This window comes from Neomonachus schauinslandi, chromosome 11 (assembly GCF_002201575.2).
Source record: "Neomonachus schauinslandi chromosome 11, ASM220157v2, whole genome shotgun sequence".
NCBI classification, from domain to species: domain Eukaryota; kingdom Metazoa; phylum Chordata; class Mammalia; order Carnivora; family Phocidae; genus Neomonachus; species Neomonachus schauinslandi.
The window spans coordinates 44,392,013-44,404,813 of NC_058413.1; the positions used below are offsets into that span (position 1 = coordinate 44,392,013).

The window sequence follows — 12,801 nt, forward strand, 5'->3', positions numbered from 1 at the left end:
TAAAATGTGCATTATCCCTAATCCTGGGAAGAGGAAGATAGAGTTATCTGCTTTGCCAGTGAAAACGCAGAGGTACAGCCAGGAGAGAAGTCAGTTGCTCAAGGTCACGCAAGTGGTAAGAGGAGAGCAGGATTTGAAACATAATGTCTAAATCCAAACTCCACCTGTTTCCACTACACACCCCAACTTTTGAAACGGCAACTCTTCTCCAGGCTCCAGGTACGTCCCATTCATCGTCCCTAATGGCCTGTGAGATTGCAAACACCCAACATGGCAGCTCAAACCCTCTGCCCAGCCAGAGCCCACGCGCCCTCACACCGGCTCTTACTGCCCAAATGAACACTTTTCAGTCCTCGGACTCATGCCCATCTTCTCAGAAGCAGACTGCTAGGCACCAGCCAGTCATCTGGGTGTTTCGTTTCCCATCTGTGTTTAATGAGAAAGATGTTTTCAGAAGTGGCCTTTGGTAGGGTCCACCCTCTTCATTTCTTCCCATGTTGTGGGATGAGGGTCTTGGCGAGTGAGAGGAGAGGGGGACAGAGGACGGGAACTAAGGGGATAGATAACACTTTTTGGGAAGCAGAAATTAAAGGGAGAGCCAGTGGGGAAAATGGAACAAGGGTTCAGGCGGGGGGAGAGCCGTGGGTGACACCTGTCACAGCCGAGGAAGAAGAGCTCGAACACTCCAAGAAGTGGACGGTTGAAGAGAGACCCTGTGAAATGAAGAAGGAAAACTGGGAAATTGGAGGGTCACAGGTAACCTTCGACGGAGCAATTTCGATAGCAGCAGAAGCCAGACTGCAGTTTGATGCATTCGGGGAAACAAAAAAGCAGCACTACCGATGAGCTTCTTTGGTGAAGAAGGGAAGAGAAGGAGCTGACGGAGAAGCAGGGCCAGGGGTGGCACTGAGGGCTGGGGTTATGTTAGAAGCCAGGGGCTTGTCCCGAGTCATTTAGACAGATTAAGTGATTATCTCCAGCAGCTCTTAGCAGGCCCTCGGCAGGCTCAGGATAAAGGCCGTGTGAATTGATTCAGGCTGGGGATTGCTCAGTTGGAGCAGAGGAAGAACAAGTGGAGTGGGGGTGCGGGCGGGGGAAGGGGAGGATGCTGGAGAATGTGGCTAGAATCATCCATGACCCACCAGGCTGGGGTGGGAGGGGACGGAGGATCTGGGAGAACAGAGGGTCAGGAGCTGGAGGTCCTTACGTTGAACGACAGAGTGGTAGAAACAGGACATGGAAGGTTGCAGTCAGGGAAGGGAAGTTCAGAGGGCAAGTGTTGGTGATTCCGGACAGGAGCCTGGTGGCAAAGTCAAGTGCAGGAGTAGACAGTACGGTCATGGGAGCAGAGAAGACAGAAGAACTACATGGCTGGGGGACAGACCAGTAGGGGACTACTGCAGGCACCAGGGAGGAAGGAGTGTGTGACGACGCCATGTGCCCAAGTCCTCAGTGAGTGCGACACAGGCCCCAGGACTTTGTAACAGATGGCGGTAGGCTAACCGGGCACCTCCGCTTAAAAAGAGGAGAGGCGGGCGCCTGGGTGGCTCAGTCGTTAAGCATCTCAGCTCAGGTCATGATCCCCGGGTCCTGGGATCGAGCCCCGCGTTGGGCTCCCTGCTCCGCGGGAAGCCTGCTTCTCCCTCTCCCACTCCCCCTGCTTGTGTTCCCTCTCTCGCTGTGTCTCTCTCTCTCAAATAAATAAATAAAATCTTAAAAAAAAAAGATAACTTGCTATAAAATGTGAAATTAGGAGCGCCTGGGTGGCTCAGTCGTTAAGCGTTTGCCTTCGGCTCAGGTTATGATCCCGGGATCCTGGGATCGAGCCCCGCATCGGGCTCCCTGCTCGGCGGGAAGCCTGCTTCTCCCTCTCCCATTCCCCCTGCTTGTGTTCCCTCTCCTGCTGTGTCTTTCTCTGTCAAATAAAATAAATAAATAAATAAGTAAGTAAATAAATAAATAAAAAGATCTTTAAAAAAAAAGAGACAGAGGAGTGGCTTCCAAGGGGTCCTGGAGGACACTGAACTGCAAGTGTGCATGGAAAATCAGAGAAGCCTGGGAAGAAAGCCATGTCCCGGAGACAGGCCGGGGTTTCCAGGGAAAGCTGTGAGGAATGGGTTAAGGGGTTACGGGTGTCATGTTGTGGGGTTTCTTGACAGTAAAGCCAGGACTCCAGAGGGAGAGCCTGGTGGAAGAGATGACTAGAAGGGCCTGGCAGGAGAAAGGGGGAGCTGAGCCGGATGGGAACGAGAAGAGAGAAAACACAAACAGTCAGAAGAGTGGGCCCCATCTTGTGTCGGGCCCCTCATAGAGGGAACACAAGCCAGTAGACCACTCTGAGAAGTGGCGTCCATTTTCCAGAGGCCCCTTGCTACCCGAGTGGCTAATTCTGGCCCTTACTGCCTCCAGACCTGAAAGCAGATGCCACGTCACCTGACTGGTTCCAGCAAGTGCCACAGAGAAGGACAAGGGGCAAAAGTCAACGTGGGCCTGGCAGCCGTGCACCAAACTGAAGTACAAGGAGAGGGAGCGAGCAAAAACAAAGGGACTTCATTAAACCTAGTTTATTACTTTGGTTGGGGAATATTCCTCTGAGGGTTTAAAAAGGCATAAATGCCTTTATAATCCTAAAAAGCATGCCATAAAGGAAAGCACAGGCCTGTCCCAACAAGCTCCCTCTCTGTGCCTGGCCCATTCTGGGTAGCCAGCTCGTCTGTAAAGCTCACAAATACATTCTGGAGAATAACGAGGGCCTAGTTCTAATTAATCTGGCCCAGCCCTCAGCTGAGATAGCAATCAAAGCAACGGGAATGCAGAATTTATCCGCGCTCCTTGGGCTGCAAAATGCCCCCCACTTCTCTCCTGCAGGGAACATAGGGCTGCAGAAGGGCTCCATGGCAGTGTGTTGGCCTTGCCCCCCTGCCTTTCAAAACAGGATGGAAAAACTGCTTACGTGGTCTGATATTTTCACTGGAGGGCACTTGGAAAATCAGAATTTGAGGGCAGCCTGCACACGCGTCTCGAGGCCAATCGTGGCTTTATGAAGTCGTAGAGCAGAGGGTGATGGTGCTCAGACCCGCGCCATCGAGGTAAGGCAAGCTAGCTTTCGGCCCGCCTCCCATTTCTCTCTTTATTTTTATCTGCAGGATCAGGAGTGTTGGAGAGAAAAGAGGAGGCCTGGTAACAACAGCTTCCCCGTCATTCTTGGTTACTTACATCTGTGGTCAATTTTCCACACTTTATTCCATAAAAGGTAAACGAGGCACGGTGCTTGCAACAGGATAATCTAAACAATATGAACCATGTTACTGTTCAAGACCATCTGGTTGATCATGCTCAGCCACAGACTTTTAACTCCTTGAGGTAAGAAAGATGCCAAGCCCGGGGTGGCAAGGCCCTCTTCTGGTCTTTTCCTCCAGAATCTTTTCCTCCCTCCTCAAGTCAATTAAAACAAGGATCTCTACGGTTTCTGCCAGGCCTAATATTCTAGGCTGGCTGCTGGTGAAACTCTGTGTGCTTTGTGAATGAGCAACTCGCAAAAGGCTTCTACCAAATGCCTCTTCTCCTCTTTCTCTTTAAAAGGAAACATTAAAAGCTTTAAAAAAAAAAAAAAAAAAAGCCCTACACACAACCCAAACTAAAACACTCTCAAGTGCTGGGGTTGTTTCCTTCATTTCTGACTCTCCTACTTAAAGCCGAGGGATCATTTACATAATTTTAATTTTAAAAAGCAACTGACACCAGTGAAGATACAGTAAAGCTCATGCTTTGCTTTTATTTGGGCTTACACATTTTCTGGCCATCTGTTATTCAAGAAAGTTGCAAACTCAAATAAGAGATGGGAAAAAATTGGAAATCAGATGGTGTTTTTCATCCTTTGGGTGGGGAGCTAATGATAAGAGATTCCGGGAAAGTTTCAAATGGGTAAGGTCATCACAAAAATGAGACTTGGCCTCCCTCTTAAGGTGCAGCTTTCCCACCTGCAGAAGGAATTCAGCATTTGACCCAGAGGTTCAAGGGCATTTTATTCTTCAAGTGGGTCATTAAGAACTCTAGCTTTCCCTAGCAACCTCGAAGGGTATTAAAACCATCAAAACAATTCAATTTCATACACCTTTTAATATTTTAAACCCTGCCTTGCAGTATTCCAGCACAGAAGCACCTTGCAGCATCACGACTACAACAGAGCCCTCATTTCTGACCATGATCTCCTTTTTGTGTAGCCATAGATCAGAGATAAGCAGTCAGTTTTCTGGAAAAAGGTTTTCAGAGGTCAGAGTAGAAAAGCTCAAACACAATGGCCATGCCAGGCTTCAACAATAATGTCTAAAACCAACAATGCTAGAACTACTATGAATTCCCTCTTCAAACAACATTCTGGAAAATCTTGATATGAATAGAAGACATAAAAGCCCAAGGGATAGCCAAGTTGGCAAAACATACACAGGATAGAATGTGGCTCTTAGTGCATCCAACCCCTTCCCATCTCATGGCCAGGATGAAGCAGTTGTGTTATTTTTTTGCTTTGTTCTGTTGACCTGTCAAACCTTCTGCAACATCCCTCCTTCCTCCCTCATCCACCTTGCAGGCTGGCTGCTCTGGATGCAGAGTACTGAGCTGAAGGAGTTAACGGTCACCCAGGCAGCCCTTGGGAGACAAGGCTTCATATCCCATGATCATAAATCTCTTTCAAGGCAAGTTGGAATCGGGACTCGATTTTACAACAGCTCCTAAAATTCAGCATTCATCTTCAATTAGATCAAATGACATTCACATCTATTTATACTCTCTTCATTTCCCAACACATTTATCTCATGAAATGACAACTGGAGAACCCTCCTGTCCTAAACATGCACAGTATTTTTAAAAAGAGTTACTGAACAAGGTTGAAAAATTAGTCAATAGGCCTCTTACTGGAATTCACTTCTTAAATTCTTAAACATCTGTGAGCAAAGTTCTTTAAAGCAACAGGCGAGAACAAAAATGAGGAAGGAAAAACAACAACAAAAAAACAACCCACGACCTAATTACTTGCCTTCAGTAGTAATTCCACAACCCAAAGCAAAGTAGGAAACATTTCATGGCTGCGCACACATGATTTTATTATGATTGGATACTGATCACACTACAGTTCTTTCGCAGAATTCTTTCCCTTCCACCTCTTTTATGATTTGGGTCAAAAGGCAGGAGACCCGATGTAAACTAGTCCCCGGACCCCTGTGAGGGCCAGGGCTGTTGCCGGAACAAGGTAGCCAACAACTTATTCCCAGCTGGGTTTGGAGGAGCACTTGGGTTCAGAACCCATAGCAGAAGAGGAGGGAAAGTCCCCGTGGGCGAGTGAGGCACTGTGACAGCGTGCTGATAGCAGAGAGTGTCACGAGAGTCAGGGAGGTCGGGAGAGGGTGAGGTGGGGCGCGGGGTGGCACGGGGTTTGGGACACAGGCACGGTGAGGCCCAGGCGGGCAGAGGGTCAACGTTTGGGAGGTCTAACGGGTGGTAAGGCCCCGGTGGGTGGGGCTGGGGGTGTGTTGGTGCAAGTGAGAGCACCCAGGGTTTTAAAGGAACTGGGATGTGGGGGGGAGTGAAGCTACCTCCAAACTGGTCGTGGACTGGCGCGAGCAGAATCATTGGATTCTGAAAACGCTCGCTGGATTCCAAGCTGCTGAGTTCTTCTCTATTAAAAACAAAATGGGTCCCGCGGCCAGGAGGTGGGTCTCAGCCTTCTGGCTGGGATCTGGAGGTGGGGGCTGAGCACACGGGGTGTTTTGTGGCTCAAACCCTGTAACTGAGAGGATGCAGGCAGGGGCACAGTCCAAATACTTAACAACGGGCAGAATCTGGGCACTGTCCCGTCCATTGTGGGAGCAGATCTGGAGGCACCTGCTGTTGCCAGACTGGGGGGGTTGGGGTGGGCAGCAGGGCTGGGGAGGGGCAAGGTAGCCTGCAGGAGGCGACGGGGCACTGGCCGGATGGGAGATCAGCTGTTTACCAACCAGGGCAAAAATAAACTTCCGTGAGTCAGCCTGGGGAGTGGGGCAGACAGGTTATTCCCGCCTCCCACTTGGCCGCTTTTCCACATCTGTGTGAAAGGGTTATTGCTTAAGAAAGGAAAATCAGGCCGAGGGTGGAGCCAGGGGGAGCATGTTTATGTCAAATTTCTCAATAAAAGTTTGCTTTGCCAATAAAAGTTTGCGTTTGTGATAGTAGGAATTGTGTCTCTTTGTTCTTGTGCGCGGAAGGTCGTGAACTTCTCCAACCCGTCAGGCAGGTTCGGGTTTCTTTAAGGAGGCGGTCAGGAGGGAGTTTTTGAAGAACACTTCGGGGAAACTAGGCCAAGTGCTCTGTTTATAATTGTCCTCTGTCACCGCCACAGTTTTTGTCTTTAAAGAAAGATACCATGGAAAGAAGTGTGAAATGTGCAGTTCTAGGGAATCCGTGGAACCTCACGAGGAGCAGGGAGTCCTGCGGCTGAGGGGTCAGGACTCCCTGCAGCAAGCGTGGGGTCAGACTCTGGAAGGCAAGGAGCCCCAGCGTGACGTTTTCTGCTGGAGGCAGCCTGGGCCACTGAGCCCTGAGCGTCTGGGAGGGGCAAGGTGAAGAAAAGAGGAGACACTCACCCTCATTAGGAAGGAAGCCGGCTCCTACCAGCTCTCTCCATTATGAAATCGTTAAGAATTCATTGGGCTGGTGGTTAGAAACAACCATGATTAAAATTTAAAACATAAACTTATAATTAAATACATTATGCTTAAAAACAGGTAATAAATACTCAGACTCGTCACTTATTTTATCCACGCCTTTGAGATTATTTACATTTGCAGTCTCTATATGGTAGAAATACCACATAATGGTGTGCTATTGTCCCTTTCTCTCCAATTCCACATTCAGGGATCTCATAAAATTGGCCACAGTGGGGGTATGTGCACTTTGGAAATCGGCAAACGTTACAAGTCAGTGCTTGATTTCTTGTTTTGTCGATTATCTAGTTAAGAAAGTGATGGAAGAAATGTCAATAATGCAGATTAAACTTAAAAGTGAGTCACATCTAAAGTCATTACATTGTGAATAGTGTTCTTTAAAAAAAAAAAAAAAAAGAGGAAAACGCTCTCCTAGTATTCGAAAACTCTTATCTGATTCAGCAAAGATGTTCATGTCTTAGTGAATGAGTACGTTCTGACATACTTAATGCTGAAGCGGAAAGAGGTTTCAGTTTAATGAATATGCACAAGGGTGAAAAATAGGTTAGCAAATCACATTATCTGACTTAATAACAATGAATATATTGGGAAAGAGTGGATTGGGATGAAATTCTACTGAAATGGTTGAATTGTACCCACAAGTCAGCTGTGAACACAAGAGCTCAACAAAAATTAAAAAAAATTCTGTGGCAACCGACTGGCTTATGGAGTTTATAAGGAAGTATTGGACATCTTATTATTATTTGTGAATTTTGTGCTACAGATCCTTCATATCAGAAAAATTTACATTTATATATGCATTTACACATCGCTTCTCGGCCTTTTGGCTAAGATCAAGTGTATATATGCATTTACACACATACTTTTTTTCCTGGAGAGCTGGTTGTTAAATATTTACCAGCACCCAACCGAATGAGGGTGTCTGCAAACGCCTCCCCTGCTTGGGGAGGGGTTTTGTTCTCCCCATTCCCACTGTCACAGGGTTAAAGGGTTAGCACTTTTCCCAAACTCTGAACCTGATTCTGGATTAATACATGTCACACTCTCCCTACCAATCCACATAATTTATTCCTCCCCCAAATTCCTGAAGCTCCCTCTGTTTTTCACTCACATGGTACTTCACAAATGCTACCTCTGCACGAGCTTTTCAATTTATAACATTTTTTATTTATGCCCCCTCTCGTTTTAGGTCTCAGAGGCTTTTTCCATGCCTTTTAAAGGTGCCTGCAGGGCACAGGTGCTCAGAAATGTATTCATTCAGTTAGTCAATAGGTCAACATACGCTCATGGACTCTGACGTGTGCACTGGACACTTGGTCAAGCCAGAGATTTGGAGACACGTGAACAGTTGCCTGTCCTCAAGGATCTCACAGCCTCCTGATGATGACGGAAATGGTTATATGAGGGTGGTCAGGCTTTGCTAAGGACCAAATATGCACCAGGTGCTGTATCTAGGACTTCGCATATAATGTCTAGACATACCAGTATGTGTGGACATGTGGCTGACTAGCCAAAGACGTTAACTGGAGATTGTACCTTGGTCATCAGAGTTCCCGGGACCCAGCTCTGTCCTGTCTTAGTAATGCCAAATGTCCACGAATGAGTGGCCTCATATTAGCATCTAGTTATCCACCCCCTCTGTTTCTTTCCTTGCTCCCGCTCACCTTACTAACCTTCCTTCCTTTCCAATGAGGGACAGTCTACGGAAAAGGAAACTGTGGTGACCCGAACGTGGTATGCGCAAGCCAGACTGCTTTCCTAAGGTTTGTAACCTGGCCGTGCCTAATGCACACGGCCCGACACCCCACCCGTGCTTACGTCTCTGCTCCCCTTCCGTGCCACTCTGCAAATATCCCAATGCCCTCACAGAGAGCACTTGGTACCCTTGTAAAGGGCCGCTCGCCCACTAAAGGAGGTCACATAGGCGGGTCGTGAGCCCTGTCCTAGGTTTTCCACAGCTGGGGAGACTTCTCCCAGGAGGAGGGAGTACTGAAGAAGGCGGGCAAGAGGTGGGAATGGCAGCCACACTTGGCTACCCTCTCCCGCTCTCGTCACTCTTCGAGCTTCTGGGGCACACACTGAGACTGGACCCAGTCCTGGTCCCTGGAAACCAGCATCAGGTCTCCTCCCATCTCCCCTGGATAACCTGATGGAGGTGTACTTCTCACCCCTGTCATTCACCTTTTCTCAAGAGAATACAGTTCACAACATGGCAGCTGTATTTGAGGTTTTCACCTAAAATCTTACAAGCTCAATTCACCCACAGATGCTCCACTCTGACTTTATTTGGCCCACTAGGTGATCCAATCAGTTTCCAGAGAATTCTTTCTTATGCCTTCACGCTCCAAAACTTGCTTGTTGAAAATGTGTCTGTTAGGGTAGAAACCATTTCTAGAGCAGATTAAACCCTCCCCTGCTCTCTTCAATAGAAAAGGCTGCACAGAATGTAACCTTTGCTTCTAGTACTGCGAGGCCATCTGTCCTGCTGGTAATTGTGGATTTGGGCTAAAACAACCACGGGTTCATGGTGATAGTTTCATTTTTCTATTTTGGGGAGGGATTTGAACAGGGTCAGGAGGATTGGTCAGACTTCAGCAGGCAGGGAGAGGAGGGGAGGAGAGGAAAAGAGTGGGCAGCAGATCCATATCTAATTCTACGACACTAAATTGTGAACCAACTTCATTATCTATTTACTCACTAGTTTAGTTATCTATTTCGGCTTGGTTAGCTAATTTAGCAGGGAGTTATAAACAATATTCCATACAAATGACACATTTCTTTTAGAATAATTGCATTTCCTTTCTCAGTTCTTATTTTCTTCCCACTGTATCAATTAAGGAAAAGCTTGTTTATTAGTCTGATTTGCATTTCATTTCTGATCCTATTTTTATTTGCTTTTTACGCTGTGCTTTTGCTGATTACTTTCTTTTATAAATTTCAAATTCTTTAAAATGAGACTTTAAAGACTTTTTTTAAATGTCTAAATAAATCATACCTATTTATTCCCACGTTATCATGTTTCCCTTTCTCCATCCGGGCCCCACCCCAGAATATCGGTTTCTCTCCAATTACAGAGCACCCCCAGTCTAAGGTACGACCTCTTACCTGCACTGCTGAAAGAGACCCCGAATTTATCAGCCTGCACCTACGCTGCGCAACTCCACAAGCCACGCAGTGGCCAAGTGATGCTGTGGCAAGGCCACCCAGTGGTCAGAGCTTGGGCTCTGGAGGCCCAGGACAACTGGTTACATACTGGCCCCTTTACAAATGTGCTTGTGACTCCAGGCTAGTTGCTTAACATCTCTGGGCCTTGGTTTCCTCAACTGGAAAATGTGCATATTAAAAGTACCTATATCATATGGATGTTCTCTGCATTAAATAAGATAACATATGTATTTTGCTTGGAGCAATACTAGGCACATATATCGGCTTAGAAAAATCTCTTAAAATGGACATCAGATTGCTTAAAGCTGGTTAAAAATCCAAATGCCCAATCCAGCACCATAAGGGCGCTTTGGATCTGGACCTGCCTCAACCCATGTCAATTCCCCCCAACTTATTTACCATGCTCTACTCATACACTGGCCTGTGGTTGTTTCTCAAACCCACAGAGCTCTTTCACACCTCAAGGCCTTTGTACATGCTCTTCCCTCTACCTGGCTTCTTCATTCATATGAATGTAATGTAATCCATCCTTCAGCTCTCGCCTTAAATGTCACTTCCTAAGCTGAGGCCCCACCCAGCCAGCCGGGTTAACTTCATCCATATCCTTCTCTTTCCTTTGTAGTACTTAGCACAATTTCTTACGACATCTTTATTTGGTGGTATACTTATTTAATACCAATCTCCCCTACTGGACTGTGGACACCATAAAGCCAGAGGCCATGTTTATTTTGTTCAACCCTGAATCTCCCCCCTGTGGCACGTGGGAAGGAGGGCATAACTCAGCAGTTACCTGTTGAGTGACTGGGAACAAGGGGCTGAATTCAATCGGGAAGATGAGTATGGTCCTTTATGGAAACTCTTTTGCCTGTTTCTCCAAATAGGTTATACTAGTTTACAAAAGCTCTAAATCCTGCCCATGGCCAGAGATTTTGTTAGTTTTCCTGGTAATAGAGTAAGAATCGCTAATATATCAAGACACTTGTTCAGTAAGTATCTCTGAATGTCTGCCACATACTTAGCGCTATATACTGGCCTGTGTCTGCTGAACCAAAGAAATGAGAGACCTGAATCTACCTTCACTCCTATCCCTACAGGGACCTTAGACACAGGAGAGGTACATAATAACACAAAAGATAATTAGATGATACGACAAGGCTGTGAATAGTTATTTGCCAAAAAGAATGGCATGCTCAAGGAATACATTAAGATGAGAGCAGAAAGAAATCACTTGGAAAATCACAAAGACAGGAACTTTGGGTGGGTCCTCAAGGTGAATGAGAGGTGAGGGGGAAAAGGGCATTCTCTGCAAGAGAAACTCATACTTGGGATGACGGAATGTGGTCACTGTGCTGGAGCTGGGGCGTATGTGAGAGGACTGACCTGGTGGTCAAGCTGGGGAGTACAACAGGGGGACACTGAGGGGTAGGAGAGAGCCTTGAAGAATCCTGTGAAGAGGGGCTATGAAAGCCTCATTCTTTTCAATAGCCAATATTATGTTCATCTTGCCATACAGCATTTTGCCCTGTGTTTCACAGGAGAGGTTTACATTCGACGGTGCTTACTGAACTAATTATGTTGAATAAAAAAATAAAAAAGTTCTGTCCCCTCCATACATTTCTAAAAGAAGCCCCTAATGGGTTCTCCAGAGAACATCTATAAATTTTCAAATATCAGTTACATAAAAGGTTTCAGAATACAAGATTGTTTATTATATAAGTCCTATTAGGGAGTAAATAAGATCTTGAACTAAAACACCTGAGGACAACACTGAGCGAGAGAGAATGCTAGGACTACCCTGTACAAGAATATAGTTTAATAAACCATAAATAATTTCCTATAGACAAAGGGGAAATGTTTAAAAAATAAACAAGCGTAAGCTATTTTACAAAGACAGAACCAGCACTAGATGGGGGAAATTATTAGGACAGTTCAATGCTTTCATGTAAAAAAAAAAAATCAATTTTTAAATCTAAGAATTCTATTGGTGGATGCTGAGAAGGCCATCATTAACATTCAATGTTAATTATTTAAAAGAAGTCTTCAAAATAGGAAGAGGAGATGGATACCTTAAGATAAAAAAGATCACAGATTTAAATCTGAGTTTCAATATTATTCTTTTGTAAAAAAAAAAAAAAAAGATTTATTTATTTGAGAGAGAGAGAGAGCACAAGCAGACGGGGCAGAGGGAGAGGGAGAAAGAGAATCCTCCAGCAGACTCTGCACCAAGCGCTGAGCCCGACAAGGGGCTCCCTCGCACGCCCCTGAGGTCACGACCTGCACCAAAACCCAAGAGTCGGACACTTAACCGACTGTGCCACCCAGGCGCCCCTCACTATTATTCTTCATGTGGAAATGGTAGATTAGTGCTGTGCCTTAACAATTCCTGCAATGATGGAGTATTTATTTGTGCTGTCCCATGCAGTCATAACAAGTCATGTGTGTCTACTGCTCACTCAGATGTGGCTAATGTGACAGAGGAACTGAATTTTTTACTTTATTTAACTTTTAATTTATTTAAATTTAAATGGCCATGAGCAGCCATGGCTGCAAACACAGGCAGAAGCCTAAGATGCCCTTCTCAGCACTCCCACTGGAGCGAGTATTAGACAATATTGCAAGACAAGATGGAAAAGAACTGCAGAATAAATATAGGAAGGCAGAATTAGAACTATCACGTTTTTGCAGGTGATACGAGAGAGCAAATAGAAAATGCAAGATCAACCAAATGCATACCATTGATGTAAAGCTAGAAAAGGCAACGAAAAATGGTGCTATGCCCAATACTGAAACAAAGGAAATACTTGAGAATTTATATATCTAGGTGCAGAAGATACCTAGTGAAGTAAAAATGATAAAAATCATAGTAGGAAAAATAAAAGAATACCTAAACAAAGTTATATCCACTGCTCCTCACTTAGAAAATTTAGAGTAATATCAG

At 45.7% G+C, this 12,801-nt stretch overlaps 1 protein-coding gene and 1 pseudogene across 1 annotated transcript in view; one reads left to right on the forward strand and one right to left on the reverse strand.

The window, feature by feature from the left end:
- Window positions 1-12,801, reverse strand: part of PARVA (parvin alpha) — a 173,935-nt gene that overhangs the window by 110,162 nt on the left and 50,972 nt on the right. The window lies entirely within an intron of this gene.
- LOC123326350 lies at window positions 7,506-7,651 on the forward strand (annotated as a pseudogene).